This window comes from Fukomys damarensis, unplaced genomic scaffold (genome assembly GCF_012274545.1).
Source record: "Fukomys damarensis isolate Sample0158 unplaced genomic scaffold, DMR_v1.0_HiC HiC_scaffold_17, whole genome shotgun sequence".
Classification (NCBI taxonomy): domain Eukaryota; kingdom Metazoa; phylum Chordata; class Mammalia; order Rodentia; family Bathyergidae; genus Fukomys; species Fukomys damarensis.
In genome coordinates, this window is record NW_022900929.1 from 35,591,155 (window position 1) to 35,609,293 (window position 18,139).

General features: G+C 41.3%; 1 protein-coding gene, 1 non-coding gene and 1 pseudogene across 3 annotated transcripts in view; 2 read left to right on the forward strand and 1 right to left on the reverse strand.

Moving 5' to 3' along the window:
* The window catches only part of Knl1 (kinetochore scaffold 1), a 74,999-nt gene extending 71,463 nt beyond the window's left edge, over positions 1-3,536 (reverse strand). For both annotated transcript variants that reach the window (XM_010624686.3, XM_010624687.2), the window contains exon 1: positions 3,242-3,536. The gene's annotated coding sequence lies outside the window, so the exon portion shown is untranslated. The remainder of the gene's footprint in view (positions 1-3,241) is intronic.
* LOC104862811 lies at positions 3,221-15,311 on the forward strand (annotated as a pseudogene).
* On the forward strand, positions 3,663-3,744 carry Trnas-gcu. The gene has a single exon. It is a non-coding gene; the product is annotated as a tRNA-Ser (tRNA).
* Positions 15,312-18,139: the final 2,828 nt, after the last annotated feature.

The window sequence follows — 18,139 nt, forward strand, 5'->3', positions numbered from 1 at the left end:
AAAAAAAAAAAAAAAAAAAAAAACAAGGGCCTGGGACTTAGCTCAGTGGTTCTGGCGCCTGCCTCACAAGCATGAGGACCCGAGTTTGATCCCCGGTACCAAAAAAGAAAATACCTTCAAACTCAATCAACATATTCAAAATCCATAGGAGAAAAAAAATTGCTATTAGAAAAAGGTCACCAAAACAAGGCTGTTTGAAACAACTGCATCATTCTAGTCCTGCCTACAGACCAATTAGCATTTAAGTAATTAACTGATGAAATTCAAAGATTAATTTACACTTTCTTAATATTTTATTTACTACATAACTAAGTGTCATCTTCAACAGAAATAGGAAACCCCAGACTAATATGTTAAACTTCATTTATAAAGCTGTCATGGCTGAATTCTTAATTCCTGCCATATTAATTATTAATCGATTCCAAAACTGTGCATCTAGCATATAGGAGTGCTGCAGCATACATATAGAGATGTTTGGATATTTAAAATTTTTGAGAAACACAGCCATTCTTCTCTCCCACCCTCAATCCTGCTTGAACCCAGAAGCATTCTAACACCAAGTTATAACCTCAGTTTTCATTTTGAAACAAGATCTCATGAACTTTCCCAGGCTGTCCCTGAATTTGCAATCCTCTTGACTCCCACTTCCAGAGTAGATGGGATTATAAGTGTGTGCCACTGTCCCCCACATACAGCCATTCTTTTTTCTTTGAGGGGGCTACTGGGGACTGAACTCAGGACCTTGTGCTTGCAAGACAAGTGGCAGCACCACTGAGCTAAATCCCTAGCCCCACACACAGCCATTCTTGACATCTGTCAAAAAGTACATGAACTACTGCTCACATATTATTCTTTTTTTTTGAGACAGGGTCTCACTGTAGATGAGACTGACCTGGAACTCACTATGTAGCCCAGGCTGATCTCGAACTCACAGTGATCCTCCTGCCTCTGCCTCCTGAGTGCTGGGATTACAGGTGTGCGCTACCACACCTGGCTCACATATTATTCTTAATAACATTGTAGAATTAAATCATTGACAGTGTGAATAAAAGCAAGCACTTCTTATCAAAGTAATTCAGGAAGTGGCATTGTACAGTGTGATTCCAAGTTTTGAAAAGCTGTGCAGTGTCCAAGAGTTAATACATATCTAATTATTAACGAGGATTATTTAAGAAAAAGGTAGGGTCAGGGATTTAGCTCAGTGGTTAAACTGCCTGCCTTGCAAGCACAAGGTCCCAAGTTCGATCCCTGGTGCCAAAAAGAAAAACAGTAAAAAGAGTCTTTTCCTTCAATTAATTAATGCTTTAAAAAAAATGGCTACTAAATTGTTAGGACATAAATACTCTTTAAGTTATTTGGGGCTACTTAATAAATGGAACTGTTAGGCCTTATTTTTGGCCTAATGTTGCCTCCTGAGCCAAGAAAGTTTGGGAACCACTAGTCTAAATAACCCAGAGGATCAGGTGTGATAGTGCACACCTGTATTCCCAGAGGCTGAGGCAGGAGGATCTCCGAGAGTTTGAGGCCAGCCTGGGCTACACTGTGAGTTCAAGACCAGCCTGAACTACAAAGCAAGACCCTGTCTCAATCAATCAATCAACCAACCAATCAACCAACCCAGAGGTCTTCAAACTACACTGGGCCAAATCATCCCTGAGCTAAGAACAGTTTTTACATTTTTAATGAGTTGTAGAAAACAAAGCAAACCAGAACAGAATAAATATGTGACAATATGCCACTGACTATATATCCTCAAAGCCTGAAATATTTACCATCTTTTTCTTTGTCCTGAATTCACACTACCGATATCTATAATGCAAATTTTCTTCTTCTTCTTCTTTTTTTTTTTTTTTTGGTACCAGAGATTGAACTCAGGACCTTGCACTTGCAAGACAGGTGCAGCGACACAAAGCTAAATCTCTGGCCCAATATAGAGCAGATATTTTTGCACAGTATCCCTGATACAAACTCCAGGCTTGTGCTGTCCAATAAAGCATTTACCTTTAAATTAATAAAAGGAAATAAAATTTAAAATTCAATTCTTTTGTCAAAATAGTCCACACGCAGGTACTCAACAGTCACATGTGGCTAAATGACACTGTTGGACAATACAGATAGAAAATATCACCATTATAGAAAGTTCTATTGGAGACCACTATCCTACTAACATTATCTTAGCACCTTCTAGTTTCTTGTTTAGCATCAAATACATAATTAATATATCATTTTAAACACTTTTACTCAATTTACAGGTATTTGTCATCTTGCAAACATTTCCAGCTATTCATTTAGTCAAGAAGAATTATACTGCTTTGAACATAACCTTTAATTTCCAAATCCTACAATATATTGACTCCGCGTTCCACCTCAGATGTGATCTTCTCCACGAAGCCTTACTTTATTCTCCGTGGCCAAAAGCATCAAACCAGCTCTCTCTTCTCTGTGTTACCATTCATCCTATCATATATTTCAATTATTTGCATATATTAACCATTTCCTTTTCTGGACTGAAAACACCTCTATGGGGGAGACTCAGAACGATCCGCTCCGAACCCGAAGTATAAGACAACTGAGGAATCCGACTGATCCAATTCCACTAAAGTGAAACTGACTTCAATTTTAATATCTAGAATAAGCCTCTGCTTTGTTCTTCACCCGACAGCGTTCCTCTGTTAACACCTAATAAACCTATCTTTAAAATCCAATCAGCAATCAGTTTTCTTTCCAAAGTCTAGTATTTACATAAACAGCAAGAAAAGAGGTTTTAACCTGATCTGAATAATGACTACTGGAAGATTTTTAAAAATTACTTTGTGGCACATTAATGTTGACTTTTTAATGTACTTGCAAACAACCAAAAAGCGCCCTCAGACCCTACACTGTAAATAAACCATGCCGAACGAGAATTTAAACATCACTCACCGCTGTCACTTCCTTCACAGACAAGAAAAACTCACGTCGAAAACACAAACGCCCGGGGACCGGGAGCCTTGACAGAAGATGGAGCGGTGGGGAGACCGAGGGCCCAGGGCGGGCGGAGACAAGCGGGGAAAGGGACGGCAAGGCACGAGCTGAGGAGAGGACGGAAGCCCAGCGGCCGCGGCAGCCACCTTGGGCCTGGCGCTTTCGGAGGCCGCCAGGCTGAAGGAGCGTCCCCCAGCTCCCACCGCAGGGCCTTCTGTGGATTCAGACAAAACCCAGGCCTGCCCAGTAGACCAGAATGGAAGACTCCGCTCCTTACCTGCTGCAGTCCACCAGCTCGAATTGTTTGGGGACTGCGCACTCCTCGAAAAAAACGTCACCTCTCCACACCCAGTCAGCCTCACAGAAGTATTCAAATCTAACCGCCCAGCTGGGGCGCATGCGCAAGACCCTGCTACGTGAGGCCCCGCCCCTTACGTCACGCCGAACCCGCCTCTAAAATCCTTGCTTTAAACTTCTTTGTTAGCCTGTTTTCTTCAAGTTGATTTCATTTTCTTTTGAATTTTCTTCAACTCTCCTCACTGTAGACTTCCTCACATCACGGGAGCGGCCATCTTCTTTCAATTATCTCCTATAGTGATTTTAAGTAGGCTTCCGTACAAAATGGCGATTTCCGTAATAGTGCGTCACATCCCTGTAGTGTCACTCCCTATAGCTACCAGGAAGAAGAACAGTCGAAGGACGAGGTGGCCGAGTGGTTAAGGCGATGGACTGCTAATCCATTGTGCTCTGCACGCGTGGGTTCGAATCCCATCCTCGTCGGCAGGAAAGTTATTTTGCCCCATTATTTTAACCAATGAATATAAATGCATTTGGAGATTGGAAATATTGCATTTGGAGATTGGAAATCATTGAATAGTCGGTTTCACTTTCCAGCGCCAGTCTGACCAAATTTAAAACAGTCTGGTTCCCGGTTGAGAAGTTTCCAATATAAAGAGTCTTCTTGCCCTAGGGTTTTAATATGAGTCCTGATTACAAAATACCAGGTTTCACTACAAAAGCTACTGCCACACCGATTGTTCAGATTCTCTTTCGGGCTACAGGTATTCAAGAAATGAAAACTTTAGGAAACAGAAAGAAGTTGACCCTGCTGTTCGGGAGACTGGGACAGGAAAACCTTAAATTCGAGGCCAGCCTAGGAAAGTTAGCAAGACCCTGTCTCAAAAATTAAAGGGCTGGGAATACAGTTCAGTATGAAGATCCCTGGGCTCAATCCCCAGTACCAAGGAAAGGGAAAGTTGAATGAATTGTAAGCCTTTGTACTATTTAGAAAACCAGAGTCATTCCAGCAATCAGGAGGCTGAGGCAGGCTAGTCCAGGCTACTGAGTGAATTTAAGGCCAGCCTGAACTACATAGTGAGAACCTGTCTCAAAAAAAAAAAAAAAAAAAAAAAAAACAAAACCAGAGACTGAAGATGACCAGGAACATGGCCTCCTTCCCAGAGGATGGGAAGGGGCATTTAATCCTCTCCTATATTCAACCTGAGGTGGAAGAACCAGGAGGAATAAAATGCAGGAAAAGAGTAGATTCTCCTCTTGCAAGGAGGCAGAGTCATTCAGTCCACACCATATACTACTTTATTTATCCAGCCCTTATCTATAGGCACCACATGTGTTCCATGAGTTACATCACTTTAACTCACCATGGTCCTGTGATTGCAGCAGGTATTATTTTGCATATGAAGACCCTGAAAGATTAACTTGCCCATGGTTGTACAATTTCTAAATTGCAGAAAGGAGACTGGAACTCAAATCCATTAGACTCTTGGTCCCTTAACTACCGTCCTACCCGGTGCTTCATCATTCTCTTTTGGGGCTGGTTGACAGATTCTTTCCCCCATCAAGTGACCCAGCAGCACAATACTGTAGAGCCCAGCACAAGACAGCTGCCTCTGCAAGGTTTGGGGATGGTAGGAGGCAGCAGCACTTCTCTGCTGGCTCTACTGAGTTCCCTCTTAGATCCAGATCCCCAGGAAATGATGTCTTCATCAACTGAGGACTTCAGCCTAGTTCTCCAATTCATTCTGTACCCTGCTGCTAGGAAGGGTTTCTAGTCACCTACTCGTATCCCACACATCCCTAAGGGTTGGGGGATAGAATACCAGAGGTTTTTGTTTGTTTTGTCTCTAGAGACTGAACACAAGGCCTTGCACTGAACTACATCCCCAGTGCTTTCCCACCCCTGCTTTAAAAAATTTTTTTTTTAAATTTTGAGACAAGGTGGGCCGGGGATTTAGCTCAGTGATTCTGCCGCCTGTCTCACAAACACAAAGACCTGAGTTCGATCTCCGGTACCAAAAAAAAAGATTTTTTTTTGAGACAAGGTACGTCTAAATTAAATCGTTAAATTGCCCAGGAAGAGTTTAATCTTGTGATCCTCTTTTTGTTGTTGTTGTTACTATGTACTTCAAACTGGCCTTGAATTCACAGCAATCCTCTTTCCTCAACTTCCCAAATGCTAGGATTACAGGCATGCACCACTACATCTGGCGAGTGATCCTCTTGCCTCAGCCTCCCAGGGTGCTGAGTTTTCAGGCATGCACAATCAGACCTGTCTAGTGGTTATTTGAAGAAAAAGATTACACTCTGATTTTCATAATTCTAATTGAAAGTACTTCCTTTAAAAAGATAAGCAATAAACAATAGTAGTATTGATCTTAATTTGTCACCAATAAAACTCAGATATTATTAGGCTAGGGATTTAGCTCAGTGGTATCACTGCCTACCTCACAGCAAGGTCCTGAGTTTGATCCCTGGTACCAAAAAAAAAAAAATCAGATATTTTTATATTACAGTACTATTGCTGCTCTAGGCTTATAAAATGAACGTGACCCCAAAGCTCATGTGGTGGAAACTTGGTTCCTGATACAGCACTATTAAGAGGTGGGACCTTTGGAAGGCAAGGCAAAGCCCTTGTGAGAGGATGAAATCTTCACTGGCTAGCAGATTGTCATAAGAGTGGTTCTATTATAAAAGTCACTTCTCTGGCAGGTTTGCTCTGTCTGGCCCTCCACCATGTTATGGCATAGAGAGAAAACCCTCACCAGATTTCCCAGCTTCTAGAACCTGGAACCAAATAAACTTCTCTTCTTTATAAATTACCCAGTCTCAGCCAGGTGTGGTGGTGCACACCTGTGATCCCAGCACTCACGGACTGAGATAGAAGGATCAAAAGTTTGAGCCCAGCATTGGTAACTTAGTGACATAGCGAGACCCTGTCTCAAAATTAAAAATTAAAAGAAGGGCTGGAGATGTAGCTCAGTGCAAAAGCCCTGAGGTGAAACACCAGTACCTCCATCACCAAAAAAAAAAAAAAAAAATTTACCCAGTCTCAAGATTTTGGCTACAGTCACAGAAAACAGACGAAGACGCTTATCACTTCTTCAAAATTATGGTAATTACTAGACTTACTGTTATATCTTGTGATGTTATGTGTTCATGAAGAAATACATAAATTACACTATTATTGAGCCAGGCATGGTGGTGCATGCTGGTCATCCCAGTATTTGGGAGGCTGAGGCAGGAGGATGAGGCCATTCTGGGCTACATAGTAAGTTCAAGACCAGATTGAACTATATAGTGAGATCCTGTCTCAAAAAACTAAAAATGAATAAATTACACAGTTGTAATGCAAATTTTAAAAACATTTTAATAGTTGTATTGTAGTATAATTTGTTGCCTTTGTATTCCAACATAGTTTTATGGGCTTATAAACAGCTCTCTCCTGGAGATGTAGCTCAAGGGTAGAGCACTTGCCTACCATGTGTAAGGTACTGGGTTCAATCTCCAGTACTGAAAAAACAAAGCAAAACAAAAACAAACTTTCTGAGAAGACATATATGATTGGCATTCACTAGATTGGCAAAGGGTCTGGGTTACTAAAAAGATTAAGAGCCATTACTATTATTATTATACTTGGGGTTAAACGTAGGTCTTTTTTATTTTTTGTGCCAGGATCAAACTTGGGTCCTTGTGCTTGCAAGGCAGGCAGCAGCACCACTGAGCTAAATCCCTGGCCCCTAAACTAGGTCTTTATGCTGAGCTACATTCCCAGCCTGCTCCCTTCATTCTTAAAATGTATTTATTTTTATTTGTTTGATTGTTTGTTTGTTGAGACAGGGTCTTGTGTATAGTTCAGGCTGGCCTTGAACTTGCAAAGATCCTCAGGTTATAGGCACTCACCCGCATGCCCAGCCCTTTTTTTTTTTTTTTTTTTCATTTTATTTTTTTTGGTACCAGGAATCAAACTCAGGAACTTGTGCTCACCAGGCAGATGCTATGCCACTGAGCTATATTCCTGGTGTCCTCAGCCTTCTTTTTTTTTTGAGACAGGGTCTCACTAAATCACTATACTACTCAAGCTGGGCTCTAACTTGCAATCTCCTCCCTCAGCCTCCCACAGTGCTGGGATTATAGCATGTACCACGACACAGGCAGAACTTTTTGAAGTCACCGGGAAGACCTTTCCCTGAATGTTTTACGTTCGGTTGAACCAGGGCTGATCTGTCTCTACTGCACCCTTGCAGATGCTGGCCCTACTCACCTGCTGAACAGGCAGAGCTGCCCTCTACCCCAGCCTGTCTTTGGCTTGCTCCTGCTCATCCCCAGCAACAGACTCCCCCAGCCTTGCAATCTGCAGCCCCCTCCATCTTCCTCACCAGTCTCTGTACCATTGCTTGCCTCTCTCTGGATTTGTAGATGCTCCTGTTGCCATTGGATATTTTCCCAGCAGTCAGACTGTGGAAATTGCCTAGCAATCTTATAGGCTTGCTTGAGATCAGCAGGGCTGAACCACTTTCTGAGCTTTGCTAGCTTCTTGCAATGATGACTTCTTATGAAAAGCTGGAAAGGACTAACAATGGGTCCAGTTTCCACAAACAGAAGATGTGTAGATTGTTTTCTTTAAAAGGAGTCTCAGCTGAGTGTGGTGGCACATGCCTGTTATGCCAGAATTCTGAGAGACAGGAGGATAGCAAGTTTGAGGCCAGCCTGAGCAATTTAGCAAGATCTAAAAGACTTCTGCCTCCCCTCCCCCACCATCCCATGAAGATCTGGTGCCAGAAGAATTGAAGACAGCATTCGCTGTGATTAGCAGATCCCAAGTCATTTGCAAAGGCATTTCCCAGTGGCTGTCTGATTGGAGAAGTTCTGCACAAATTTGAACTTCAGGGAGATTATTTAGAATTTTCAGACTGCAGGATTTCAATAGCCAGACTTAACAATCTTTCCTACTTGGAGCCAATGGAACTTCTTCTGGGTGTGAAGTTTGATAAGAATATGGTCCAAAGCATCATCACAGAAAAGCATGGAATAGCATCAAAACTCCTACATCAATTGTTCATTGTTCTTCAGAAAAAGAAGAAAAGTGAGTGGACCAGAGTACAAGTACCAGCCACACAGCCTCTGGCAAGCTTAAAATTTCAAAACATGGACAGTGAGACTATTTGAGAGCAACGCTTAAACAGAAGACAACAAAATGAAATAATGACCAAAATCCAAGCAGCTATCATACGGATTCCTAAATATGCATCAAATCATACTGTGAAAGTACTTTAGGCCCCAGAAATGATGAAAAAGCAACAGGAGGCAGGAGTCACTGATGAGATTATGAAGTTTGAAGCATTAATAAAAAAGGGTCTCCAGGCAAAAGAGTGTATCCAAGACTGCTTTAGATACAGCAGACCATACAACTATAGACTTGTTAAACACTTACTCAGATGATGACATTAAGAAAAAGAAATCCAGAAGCTCCTAGAAGAAGATGCTTTTCCAGGAGAGCAAAGGGAGAAAAGATGGTGGAGGTCACTAATGGACCAGTTCATGCCCACGAAGCACAGGAGGAGGCTGACTGTGAGGAGCAGCTGATGCACTGGCTCGTGCGACAGTCCCAACAGGAACGTGGGGTTACTGTGCAGCTCATGACGTGTGCATGAAAGGGAGGTTTTATGGCAAAACAGAATTTTCAGAGAAAAACATATGAGGAAAGATGACTTAAAGATTTCCAGGATGCTCTTGATCAAGAAATGGCTTTAGCAAAACAAGCCAAGATTGATTTTGAAGAATGCATCCTCAGAGAGAGAAATTTATGAACAGACTGCTGTGGAAAGAGTTCAGGCTCATTATAGAAAGCATTATAAAATATGCGGAGAAAATTTGAATCAAATGCTAGATTTGTCCACTAAAATGGCAGGCTATCAAATGTTGACAAATAATCTGATTCTACTTAAGATGATGCATGACTGGAAACATTAGCCACAGCAATGAGACAAGAGAAAGAAATAAAAGGAATAAAGATAGGAAAGGAAGGGTCCAGGGATTTAGCTCAGTGGTTCTGTCGCCTGCCTCACAAATAGAAGGTCCTGAGTTCAATCGCCGGTACCAAAAAAAAAAAAAAAAAAAAGGAAAGGAAGAAGTTAAACTATTATTATTTGCTGATGATAAGATACTCTACACAGAAGACCCAAAAAGACTCTGCCAAAAGACTTCTAGACTTAAATGACAGATTCAGTAGAGCAGCTGGATATAAGGTCAACACTCAAAAATCAATAGCCTTCTTGTACACAAATAGACTTACTAAGAGAGAAATTAGGGAAACAATTCCTTTCATGATAGCATCCAAAAAAATGAAATATGTAGGAGTCAATCTAACAAAGGAAGCAAAAGACCCCTGCACTGGAAACTACAGCACTGATAAAAGAGATCAAAGAGGATACAAGAAAATGGAAAGACATCCTTGCTCCTGGGTAGGAAGAACCAACATAATGAAAATGACCATATTTCCAAAACTGCTATACAGATTCAATGCAATACTGATAGAAATCCCAACAGTATACTTCACAGAACTAGATAAAACAGTTCAAAAATTCATTTGGAACCAGAAGAGACCTAGAATAGCCAAAGCAATTCTAGGCAACAGAGACATGACAGGGGGTATCACAATCCCCAACTTGAAACTATACTACAAAGCCACTGTGATAAAAACAATATGGTACTGGCAAAGAAACAGACCTGAGGATCAGTGGCATAGACTGGAAGATACAGAAACAGCCCAGACATACTCAGCTACCTCACTTTAACAAATGAGCCAACCATCCTCACTGGAGGAAGGATAGCCTCTTCAATAAATGGTATTGGAAAAACTGGATTTCAACCAGCCAAAGATTAAAACTAGACCCCTATCTTTCATTATGCACTAAACAAAAATTGAAGTGGATTAAAGATCTAAATATTAAAACAGAAACACTAAACTTGCTAGAGGATAAATTAGGTAGAACTCTCAAAGACATTGGCATAGGAAAATACTTTTTTGAACAAATCCTCATTAGCATGGGTACTAGCACAAAGAATCAAAGACTGGAATCTCATCTTATTAAAAAGCTTCTGGCAGAGTGTGGTGGTGCATGCCTGTAATCCCAGCACTTGGGAGGCTGAGGCAGGAGGATCGCTGTGAGTTTGAGACCAGCATGGGCTACACAGTGAGTTCCAGAACAGTCTGAACTACATCGTGAGATCCTGTCTCAAAAAAACAAAACAAAAACAAAAACAAAACAAAAAAAGCTTCTAAACTACAAGAGAAACCACCAACAGAGCTAAGAGACAACCTACAATGTGGGAAAACACTTTTACCAGCTTCTCCTCAGACAAAGGTCTGCTATCTAGAATATATAAAGAATTTTTAAAAATGAGACCCCCCCCCAAATATAAAGACCTGACTAAAAAATGGGCATGTGAAATGAATGGACACTTCTCAGGCAAACAAGTAAAAGCAGCAAATAAATATATTAAAAAATTTCAACATCACTGGTCATTTGAGAAATGCAGATGAAAAGAACACTGAGATTCCACCTCACCCCAGAAAGAATGGCTGCTATCAAGAAATCAACCGATAACAAATGCTGGCAGGGCTGTGTGGAGAAAGGAACCCTTCTCCATTGTTGGTGGGAGTGCAGACTGGTGCAACCACTGTGGAAATCAATATGGAGATTCCTCAAAAAACTAGGATTAGAAGTCCTGTTTAACCCAGCTATCCCTCTGCTGGGTATCTTTCCAAAAGAATTAAAAGAATCACACTACAGTGATATATGCTCACCCATGTTTATAGCGGCACAGTTTGTAATAGCTAAAACTTTGAAACAGCCCAAGGGCCCATCAACTGGAGACTGGATAAAGAAGATGTGTTTTTTCTATAAAATAGAGTACTACTCAGCCATAAAGAATGTGAAACTAGAGACATTTGGATGCACATTGAGGCCATACTCTTAAGTGAAATAAATAGGACACACATGTGTAAATACCGAATCGTTTCTCTGGTGTGAAAAACTAAAGTGTAAATAAGGTTCAAATTGTGTAATTGATTAGGCAAAATAGGAAGAAAAATTCCAAAGGAGTAGGGGAAAGGAAAGAAGGGAAAAGAAAAATATGAGAAAAGGAAAAAATGGGAAAAAAATCTTTATAAATAGGGAAGGGTGGAGGGGTGAAGGGAAGGCAAGGGAATGGGGGAAAAAAGAACAAAGACACATCATGTAAAGGTACATGATCCCAATGATAAATGTAACTATACTGTATAACTAAAAAGTACCAATAAACTTAATGAAAATAAAAGATGATGCATGATTGGAAGGGATTGTTTTTTCATGGAAAGCCCATATATGAACAAAACTCTATTAAGCATATGCCTGCTAATCCCTCTGAAGAACAGCTTAGAGAACTGGATAAAAGAGACTTGAAGAATGTAAGAACATGGCTGGAGAGCAAGCTGTACCAGAAGAAATGACGGATAGTTTACCACCCTCCTGCGTTTTCATACTGGGCCATGTGTGCCACAGACTCCTTGAAAAATCTCTTCCTCCTCAAGGTGAGCCAACAGAACCTGAACTGCCTTCATTTGCTATTGAAGGATGCTTACTGGGGAAAACATTTAGGAGGAAAACTATCACTTTAAAGACTCTAAAAAAGAGAATTTCCTATTCAGGTACTTTGTAAGGCACTTTTTTTTTTTTTTTTTTTTTTTTGGTGGTATCAGGGATTGAACTTGGGACCTGGTGCTTGCAAGGCAGGTGGCAGCACCACTGAGCTAAATCCCTTGGCCCTGTATGAGTGCTCTTGTCCAATAGCTATTCAAGCATTTTATAACAATGAAAAAGTCAGTGAGGACCTACCAATTCAGAAAAGGTGGAGAGGTTCCATCAGATCTGCAGGAGGACAGTAAAGAAAGCCAGGACTCACACAATGTGTCTTCAGATGCTCTGGTTTCAGGAAAACCATTACCAGCAACAGAAGGTGAAACTACCTCTAGTACACATGCTAATAGAGCACCAAAAGCTGAAGAAGTCAAACCAGTGAAAATGATCATTTCTCTAAACTCACTCTACGTGCTCAGCTTGGTGCAAAATCACAATAATTGCTGAAGAAAGAAAAGAGCATTCCAGACACTTATAAGTTACCATCAGAGTAAATGCTATTAACGAGATGCCTATGAATCAAGGGTGGATCCTTGATGGCTTTCCAATGACATTAAACCAAGCACAGCTTTTAGAGAAAGCTCTCACCGGAGACAACAGAAACCTCATAGAAATAAAGGCAAAGAAAACACAAATATCCACATTGGCTGTGGATCCTATGGCTTCAGAAGAAGGACCTCTTCCCTTCTCTGCATTTGATTTTGACCTATTACTAGATATTTTAGATACTTTCTTGCTGAGTCAAATGAATGATGTCATAGCTGAAGAATTTTCACATGAAATGGCTCATAAAGATACTGGTAAATATGGTGCCGTTGAAAACCAAAATAAGCATGGGTACCACAACTTAAGAGATCACATACAAAATGGATTTATTGGCTTCTTGGACAACTGGCCTTTTTTGGAACAGTGGTTTTCAGAATCAGAAAATATTTTGATAAAAATCAGTGCTGAAATCAATGCTGGCCTTTATGCCAGAAACTAAAAGAAATTTTTGCAACTGAGATAGAGAAGCAAAAGAATAAAGGTGCATCTGCTTTGCAAGCGCAAGTTCCTGAGTTTGATCCCTGGTACAAAAAAAAAAAAGAATAAAGATAATTACATTTATTACAATTTAAGCTTATATGACTAAAATACGTGCTTCTATAGACTGACTTTAGAAGGAAATTAAAGTGTGATTGCAAAGTTAAAAAAAATAAACAGTGCAAAGAAATAGTTCTCCATAAACACCTAGGTTCTTCCTGAGCTTTTACAGGACTCTTCAATCTCTGGGAGACCATGAGAAATAACTGCTGAACAGTTATATCACCAAGATATTCTGTCTGTCTGTCTGTCTGTCTGTCTCTCTCTCTCTCTCTCTTTCTCTCTCCTCTCCCTCACTCCCTCCCCTCCTCTCTCTTTCTTTATATCCCCTGCTCTCCCTTCCCCCTTTCAGTGCTGGAGATTGAAGCCAGGGTCTTTGAACTGAGCTACATCCCCCTCCCACAAATTTGAGACAAGGTCTAAGTCATCCAGGGTGGGCTTGAACTTGTGATTCTCCTGCCTCAGGCTCTCAGAGTACTGGGATTACAGGCATGGGCCACCATACCCATCTCTTCCTGCTTTCTCACTATTTGCATGTGAGGAAATGGTTCTTTTTTTCTCCTGGGTGCAGCTCTAGGGAGACTCATTCTCTTTTGACAATGAGATTTTCTGGGGAAAATGTGCAGTGTTTATTTGACAACAGTCCACAGCCCAGTTAGGTTATATGTGACATAGCTCTGAAGGAAGAATGTGAAATCTTGGACCCTGGGTTCTAGGATCAGCAAAGATTGGTTTTGAGAGGCAGGAAAGAACAGAAGCTAGTTCAGGCGTTTCTGGCCGTCCAAAAGTCTGAGACACCAACCCAAGATATTGTTCTTTGATCGTTATTCCAGAAGCTTTAAGCACTCATAAGAAAACATCTACCCCTCTATAACAGCTACTGCTGTTCTTTGCTGCCTTCCACCTGCCCTGCCACGCCGTGGGCTCTTTCTTCTTTGCAATGATCCTCTGCCATGTCACCCTGCCTCAGAGCCAGCCAACTAGGGACTAAAACTTCTACAAACTGTGAGCTACAATAAACCTTTCCAGTTTTAACTCTGAGTGTTTGGTATTTTGTCTCAGCAATGAGAAAAGTAACTAATACAACCATAGAAAAACAAAACAAAAAAGTCTTACAGATGTATGTATCTCCAAGGAGCAGTGATACATATTTATAATTCCTGCACTCTGGGAAGCTGAAGCGGGAGAATCACAAGTTTAAGTCCAGCCTGGGCAATTTAGCAACTTTGTTTTGTTTTTTTGAGACAGGGTCTCACTTTGTAGTATAGGCTGGCCTTGAACTCACTATGGAACCTCCCAAGTGCCGGGATGACAGGTATGTACCACTATGCCAGCTTGCTTAACTCATTTTGTATAGAGACCTTTTGGGGGTTGTTTTGTTTTGTTTGTTTTTCTTGCAAAACATCTAAGATTGGGCCGGCAATTTAGCTCAGTGGCACTGTACCTGCCTCACACAAGTACAAGGTCCTGAGTTCAACCCTGGTACAAAAAAAAACCCACAAAAACAAAAACAAAAACAAAAACAAAAAAAACCCTCAGATTTTACTCATGGTACAAAAGCGAGCAATACATTAGTATGGAAAAACACATAGCTGTAGCTTATCCTTTAAAACCAGAATAGCTACGCTGGGCATAGTGGCACACACTTGTAATTCTCGCACTTAGGAGGCTGAGGCAGGAAGATTGCCATTGAGCTTGAGGCCAACCTGGGCTACATAGTGAGTTCAAGACCAGTCTGAACTGCAGAGTGAGACCCTGTCTCAAAAAAGCAAAAATAAAACCACAATAGCCAAGTGAAGTGAAAAGTAGTACAGATTCTTGTTTTTACTATACAAGTGAAACTACACACTGAGAATTAAACTTTTTTTTCCTTCTTTCCACAAATGTAACGTTTGTATTTGGAGGTCAGTTATTGTCTACCAATACTGTACTAAGTCAGAGCTGACAGATGACCAGTAGAGTGTACACTGTGTCCATTCATGCTGAGCTGGACGGGACACATCCTTGGCAGGAGAGGTTTAGACAGGAAGAAGAAATTGCAGTCTACCTCCCCCACCAGAAGCCTAACAAAGGGGCTTACACAGAGAGGATTTTGAGCAAACATGAAGAAACACACCTAACATGCTATGCTAGCAGGACAGTTTTAGTCTACTATGATAGCAGTACAGTATTAGTCTATTTTCAGCACATGCATCCGTTCACTCCCTGTGCCAGTACTGCAGGTACACCAATGTAGAAAGCACTTTTGCCTTCACAGCCCTGACAACTAAGAAGCACACAGCATAAAAATACTTTGATCTTTATATGGGTGATCACGGAAGTTCCAAGACCATATCCACTAGGGTAGTCAGTATTCACCTATAAAAATACTTACTTGAAAATGTTTAAAAGAGACTTCTAGAAACAAGGAGACTACATCAGGATAAGATATAGTGTTATCAGGACTGCAGATGTGCAGTGGTAGTAGTTTCCAATGGTAAAGGGCATCTCTCTCAGTTGCTCCCTCCAGCCAGGACAAGGGTTCTTGGAGATTCTGAGATCTCGGGCCTGTGGGCTGGCTCAAAAGAGGGACTCCTTGGACTCACTCTCTAAGAAAACCCCACTGAGGCTGAAGCACTGAAATGCTGACCCATGTTGGAAAGAGCTGTGAATACACAAAAGGGCTCATGCAAAGCCTGCTGGGACAGAAGGCTGGTGACACACCAACATGCACGCTAGTCGGCCCCATAGGAATGGCTAGTAGGGGCTTGCTGCAGAGGCATGTGATCCAGGAGCACCCGAGAGAGGCATCCACCCAGGAGAAGCATTAAGGTTACTGAATACAGGAAGATGTTTCAGGAGACACAGGTCCAGAAGGTCAAGTAGTTTTCCACCCATCAGTACTTAACAGGAAAGCCGGGCAAGGTGGTGCACACTTGTAGTTCCAGCACTCAAGAGGCTGAGGCAAGAGGATCACTGTGAGTTTGAGGCCAGCTTGGACTACATAGTGGGTTCAAGGCCAGCCTAAACTATATAGTGGGAAGCTGTCTCAATTTCCCCCACCAAAAAAAAAAACAAAAAACCAACACAGTCAGTTTTTCCAAGACGTACTCTTCTGTTGTCATCAGCTGAAGTTTCTCTGAGCCTCTTGAGCTGATGATATCAGGATGATTGGATTCGTTGCCTGATGGTGGGACCTAGTGCTGCATATTGTTCTGGGAACCTGGCATAGTAGACAATTTGTACTACAGTGTCACCACTAAGCCACTGCTTAAATCCAGCCCCAGGCTTCCTTTTCTGCTCCATAGTCCAGCAGCCACTTCACCTTTCTGCTGCTGAACGTAGTCCTGAAAGCTGTCATGTTGAATCCCAGGATCTGCTCAGCAGCTGTTCCTCAAAGTATTTTTCCATTAGAGAAATATATTCATTAAAAATGGACATGTGGGTGATTTCTACTCCGTGTTTTCAGTCCTGGTAGTACTTGTTCATGACATTTCTTTGTGATAACTGGAATTCATCATCCCTAATAATGTCCTCTAAATACTAAATACACAACCACAGCATCAAGAGGCAGAGGAGGAGGATAGTGCCACATTCTCCTCTAGGATGCCCACATCATGGAGCCGTAGCTTCCTGTGTTAGCCTGGACCCTGCTTGGCAGAGCCCACACCTGCGTGATGGGTACTCATGATGGGTACCTTCACATAAGGCCCAGCTTCAGGCTTGTTGGCTGCAGCCCCATGTGGATGGAGCTTTCTGTATGGAAATACTACGAAGCCAAACTGTCCAAAGGAATGGGAATGTTCTTTACTTGTGTTGTCCAATATATAGAAGTTACCTGGGCTGGGGATTTAGCTCAGTGGTGCAATGCCTGCCTCACAAGTACAAGGTCCTGAGTTTGATTCCTAGTACTGAAAAAAAAAAAAAAAAAAAAGACCAATGTATAGACGCTACTAAACCAGCTTTGAAAACTGGAAATATAGCTAGTGCAATCGAACTATATTTTAAATTTTACTTTTCTTTTTTTTTTTTGGTACCAGAGATTGAACTCAGGACCTTGCACTTGCAAGGCAGGTGCAGTGCCCCTGAGCTAAATTCCCAGCCCAAACTTTATTTACTTCTAGTAAGTACAAAATAGGCATATATGGCTAGCTTTGGACAATGTAGCTCTAAAGGACAGGCTGAAATACAGACTTTCTTTAGAAAAATTTATACATGAACAAAGTTTTGCATACAAATTTAAAAGATCAGTCCCATTTGTCCTTTTTTTCTCATTGTGGAGACAAAATACCCAACACTCAAAGTTCAAGGAAAAGAGGTTTATTTAGCTCATAGTCTGTATTAGTTTCAATCCATAATCAGCTGGCTCCAAGGCAGGGTGGCATGGCAGACAGGCACTGAAGAGGGGAACCAGTTTATGGTGGGCAGGAGGTAACAAAGCAAGCAAGGGGCTTTAGCAGCTTCTTTCGGCTTCGTGTATACTCTATCTAAACTATGGGGATTAGGGTGGTGCAAAACCAATCAGGGTTCTGGTTTAGTAATCACACACTCTTAATCCTAGCATCACACACTCTAGATCCAGCCACCTCTGAAAAAGCCCCATGTTCTGGGTTTTTCATTTGGGTTGGCCAAGAATCTTGCCAAGGCTCTAATCTAGGCCTCTTCTACATAAACTGTTGGAATAACCATGTTCCATAGGAAGAGTAGACTCCCAAGTAGTGTTTTTTGGACACAGTATACATTTTGTATAAGGATTTCATTAAAATACTATTTCTTTTTACAAAAAGGTTTCAGTAAGGTGAGGAGGCAACTTTGATAGTGGTAGCTATTAGTGTTCTGGAATGAGGGAGGGAAGAAAGGAGGAAGCTCCCCATACTGTTGCAAATGTGTGCCTTTTTCAGGATCTTTAGATTTATTTGTCTTTCTCCTTCCTCTTGTATGATTTTCCAACACTGTGTCTTACTGGATAGGAGTTTACACATAAAGCAGTTTCCTAAATAAATGGGTATAAAAGTATGTATGTAGGCTCTTTTTTCTGGACTCTTGATTTTATTAGTTTGTCTGTCCTTATAACTGGCACCACACTGTTTTGATTTGCATTTCTCTATAGATAAATAATCATTTTTCCAGACATT